Raw genomic sequence first — 5,708 nt, 5'->3', positions numbered from 1 at the left:
ATTTTTGACACCTTTTGAAGCTCTTCATATTTTCCACACCTTTTCTGGCTCTTCATGTTTTTCAACACCGCTTCATGATTTTCCTATTTCTCAGAGTGTTTCATGCTCCTCATATTTTTGACACCTTTTGAAAATCTTCGTATTTTTCACACTTTTCAGGCTCTTCATGTTTTTCAACACGGCTTCATGCTCCTCCAATTTTCAGACTGTTTCATTCTCCTCATATTTTTGACAACTTTTGAAGCTCTTCATATATTTCACACCTTTTCAGGCTCTTAATTTTTTTCAACACCACTTCATGCTCCTCCTATTTTTCAGACCGTTTCATGCTCATCTCATTTTTGACACCTTTTGAAGCTCTTCATATTTTTCACTCCTTTTGAAGCTCTTCATATTTTTCACACCTTTGCAGGCTCTTCATGTTTTTCAACACCGCTTCATGCTCCTCCTATTTTCAGACCGTTTCATGCTCCTCATATTTTTGACACCTTTTGAAGCTCTTCATATTTTTCACACCTTTTCAGGCTCTTCATGTGTTTCAACACCGCTTCATGCTCCTCTATTTTTCAGAACATTTCATGCTCCTAATAATTTTGACACATTTTGAAGCTCTTCATATATTTCAAATCTTTTCAGGCTCTTCATGTTTTGGAACACCTCTTCATGCTCCTCCTATTTTTCAGACCTTTTCATGCTCCTTTCATTTTTCACACCTTTTGAATCTCTTCATATTTTTCACACCTTTTGAAGCTCTTAATATTTTCCACAGGTTTTCAGGCTCTTCATGTTTTTAATACTGCTTCATGCTCCTCCTATTTTTCAGACCGTTTCATGCTCCTCATAATTTTGACACGTTTTGATGCTCTTCATATTTTTCACACCTTTCCAAGCTCTTCATGTTTTTGAACACCGTTTCATGCTACTATTTTTTCAGAACGTTTCATGCTCTTCATATTTTTGACACCTTTTAAAGCTCTTCATTTTTTTGACACCTTTTCAGGCTCTTCATGTTTTTGAACATCACTTTATGCTCCTCCTATTTTTCACCGTTTCATGCTCCTCATATTTTTCACACCTTTTGAAGCTTTTCATATTTTTCACACCTTTTCAGGCTCTTCATGTTTTGGACACCGCTTCATGCTCCTCCTATTTTACAGACCATTTCATGCTCATCTCATTTTTTACACCTTTTGAAGCTCTTCATATTTTTCACAACTTTTGAAGCTCTTCATATTTTTCACACCTTTTCAGGCTCTTCATGTTTTTCAACACTGCTTCATGTTCCTCCTATTTTTCAGACCGTTTCATGCTCCTCTTATTTTTGACACCGTTTGAAGCTCTTCATATTTTTCACACGTTTTCAGGCTCTCCATGTTTTTGAACACCACTTCATGCTCCTCCTATTTTTGAGACCGTTTCATGCTCCTCCTATTTTTCACACCTTTTCAGGCTCTCCATGTTTTTGAACACTGCTTCATGCCCCTCCTATTTTTAAGACCGTTTCATGCTCCTCCCATTTTTCAGACCGTTTCATGCTCCTCCTATTTTGCAGACCGTTTCATGGTCATCTCATTTTTTACACCTCTTGAAGCTCTTCATATTTTGCACACCTTTTGAAGCTCTTCATATTTTTCACACATTTTCAGGCTCTTCATGTTTTTGAACACCATTCCATGCTCCTCGTATTTTTCAGAAGGTTTCATGCTCCTCATATTTTTCACACCTTTTCAGGCTCTTCATGTTTTTGAACATCACTTCATGCTCCTCCTATTTTTCAGACCGTTTCATGCACCTCATGTATTTCACACCTTTTGAAGCTGTTCATATTTTTCACACCTTTTCAGGCTCTTCATGTTTTTGAACATCACTTCATGCTCCTCCTATTTTTCAGACCGTTTCATGCACCTCATGTATTTCACACCTTTTGAAGCTGTTCATATTTTTCACACCTTTTCAGACTCTTCATGTTTTTGAACACCGTTTCATTCTCCTCCTATTTTTCAGACCGTTTCATGCTCCTCATATCTTTGACACCTTTTGAAGCCCTTCATATTTTTCACACGTTTTCAGGCTCTTCATGGTTTTCACACCGCTTCAAGCTCCTCCTATTTTTCAGAACTTTTCATGCTCCTCTCATTTTTCACACCTTTTGAAGCTCTTCATATTTTTCACACATTTTCCGACTTTTCATGTTTTTCAACACCGCTTCATGTTCCTTCTATTTTTCAGACCGTTTCATGCTCCTCATATTTTTGACACGTTTTGAAGCTCTTCATATTTTTCACCACTTTTCATGCTCTTCATGTTTTTGAACACCGTTTCATGCTTCTCCTATTTTTCAGACCGTTTCATGCTCCTCATATTTTTGACACCTTTTGAAGCTCTTCATATTTTTCACACCTTTTCAGGCACTTCATGTTTTTGAACTCCGCTTCATGTTCCTCGTATTATTCAGACCGTTTCATGGTCCTCATATTTTTGACACCTTTTCAAGCTCTTCATATTTCTCACACCTTTTGAAGCTCTTCATATTTTTCACACCTTTTGAAGCTCTTCATATTTTTCACACCTTTTCAGGATCTTCATGTGCTTCAACACGGTTTCATGCTCCTCCTCTTCTTCAGACCGTGTCATGCTCCTCCTCTTTTTCAGACTGTTTCATGCTCCTCATATTTTTGACACCTTTTGAAGCTCTTCATATTTTTCACATCTTTTCAGGCTGTTCATGTTTTCGAACACCATTTCATGCTCCTCCTATTTTTCAGATCGTTTCACGCTCCTCATGTATTTGACACCTTTTGAAGCTCTTCATATTTTTCACACCTTTTCAGTCTCTTCATGTTTTTCAACACCTCGTCATGCTCGTCCTATTTTTCAGACCGTTTCATGCTCATCTCACTATTACACCTTTTGAAGCTCTTCATATTTTTCACACCTTTTGAAGCTCTTAATATTTTCCACAGGTGTTCAGGCTCTTCATGTTTTTAACACCGCTTCATGCTCCTCCTATTTTTCAGACCGTTTCATGCTCCTCATATTTTTGACACCTTTTGAAGCTCTTCATATTTTTCACACCTTTTCAGGCTCTTCATGTTTTTGAACACCGCTTCATGCTGTTCCTAATTTTCAGTCGTTTCATGCTCCTCCTATTTTTGACACCTTTTGAAGCTCTTCATATTTTTCACACCTTTTCAGGCGCTTCATGTTCTTCAACACCGCTTCATGCTCCTCCACTTTTTAAGATCGTTTCATGCTCCTCCTATTTTCCAGACCGTCTCATGCTCCTCCTATTTTTGGCAACTTTTGAATCTCTTCATATTTCTCACTGCTTTTAAGCTCTTAATATTTTTCACACGTTTTCAGGCTCTTCATGTTTTTCAACACCGCTTCATGCTCCTCCCATTTTTCAGATCGTTTCATGCTCCTCCTATTTTTCAGACCGTTTCATGCTCCTCATATTTTTGACACCTTTTGAAGCTCTTCATATTTTTCACACCTTTTCAGGCTGTTCATGTTTTTCAACACCGCTTCATGCTCCTCCCATTTTTCAGATCGTTTCATGATCCTCCTATTTTTCAGACCGTTTCATGCTCCTCCTATTTTTGACACGTTTTGAAGCTCTTCATATTTTTCACACCATTTCAGGCTCTTCATGTTTTTGAACACCGTTTAATGCTCCTCCTATTTTTCAGACCGTTTCATGCTCCTCATATTTTTGACACCTTTTGAAGCTCTTCATATTTTACCCACCTTTTCAGGCTCTTCATGTTTTTCAACACCGCTTCATGCTCGTCCTATTTTCCAGACCGTTTCATGCTCCTCATGTATTTCCAACCTGTTGAAGCTCTTCATATTTTTTACACCTTTTGAGGCTCTTCATGTTTTTGAACACCCTTTCATGCTCCTCCTATTTTTCAAACCGTTTCATGCTCCTCATAATTTTCACACCTTATGAAGCTCTTCATATTTTTCACAGCTTTTCAGGCTCTTCATGTTTTTGAACACCGTTTAATGCTCCTCCTATTTTTCAGACCGTTTCATGCTCCTCATATTTTTGACACCTTTGAAGCTCTTCATATTTTTCACAACTTTTCAGGCCTTTCATATTTTTGAACACCGTTTCATGCTCCTCCTATTTTTAAGACTGTTTCATTCTCCTCATATTTTTGACACCTTTTGAAGCTCTTCATATTTTTCACACCTTTTCATGTTTTTGAACACCATTTCATGCTCTTCATGTTTTTCACACATTTTGCAGCTCTTCATATTTTTCACGCCTTTTCATGCTCTTCATGTTTTTCAACACCAATTCATGCTCCTCCTATATTTTAGACCGTTTCATGCTCCTCATATTCTTCACACATTTTCAGGCTCTTCAGTTTTTTCAAACCCGCTTCATGCCCCTCCTATTTTTCAGACCATTTCATGCTACTCATACTTTTCACACCTTTTGAAGCTCTTCATATTTTTCACACCTTTTCAGGCTCTTCATGTTTTTCAACACCGTTTCATGCTCCTCCTACTTTTCAGATTGTTTCATCCTCCTCATATTTTTGACACCTTTTGAAGCTCTTCATATATTTCACACCTTTTCAGGCTCTTAATGTTTTTCAACAGCGCTTCATGCTCCTCCTATTGTTCAAACTGAATCATGCTCGTCATATTTTTGACACCTTTTGAAGCTCTTCATATTTTTCCCACTTTTTCAGGCTCTTCATGTTTTTCAACACCGCTTCATGCTCCTCATATTTTTCAGACCGATTCATGCTCCCCATATTTTTGACACCTTTTGAATCTCCTCATATATTTCACACCTTTTCAGCCTCTTCATGTTTTTGAACACCACTTTTGTTCCTCCTATTTTTCACACCGTTTCATGCTCCTCATATTTTTGACACATTTTGAAACTCTTCATATATTTCACACGTTTTCAGTCTCTTCATGTTTTTGAACACCACTTGTGGTCCTCCTATTTTTCACACCGTTTCATGCTCCTCATGTTTTTGACACCTTTTGAAGCTCTTCATATTTTTCACACCATTTCACCTCCTCATGTTTTTGAACACCGCTTCATGCTCCTCCTATATTTCAGACCGTTTCATGCTCCTCCTATTTTTGACACCTTTTGAAGCTTTTCATATTTTTCACACCATTTCAGGCTCTTCATATTTTTGAACACCGTTTAATGCTCCTCCTTTTTTTCAGACCGTTTCATGCTCCTCATATTTTTGAAACCTTTTGAAGCTCTTCATAGTTTACGCACCTTTTCAGGTTGTTCATGTTTTTCAACACCGCTTCATGCTCCTCCTATTTTTCAGACCGTTTCATGCTCCTCATGTATTTCCAACCTTTTGAAGCTCTTCATATTTTTCACACCATTTCAGGCTTTTCATGTTTTTGAACACCGTTTAATGCTCCTCCTATTTTTGAGACCGTTTCATGCTCCTCATATTTTTGACAACTTTTGAAACTCTTCATATTTTACCCACCGTTTCAGGCTCTTCATGTTTTTCAACACCTCTTCATGCTCCTCCTATTTTTCAGACCGTTTCATGCTCCTCATAATTTTCACACATTTTGAAGCTCTTCATATTTTTCACACCTTTTCCGGTTCTTCATGGTTTTGAACACTGCTTCATGCTCCTCCTATTTTTTAGACTGTTTCCTGCTCCTCATGTATTTCACACCTTTTGAAGCGCTTCATATAT

The sequence above is a fragment of the Dama dama genome, unplaced genomic scaffold (genome assembly GCF_033118175.1).
Source record: "Dama dama isolate Ldn47 unplaced genomic scaffold, ASM3311817v1 ptg000020l, whole genome shotgun sequence".
NCBI classification, from domain to species: domain Eukaryota; kingdom Metazoa; phylum Chordata; class Mammalia; order Artiodactyla; family Cervidae; genus Dama; species Dama dama.
Note: the sequence above shows the minus strand (reverse complement) of the source record.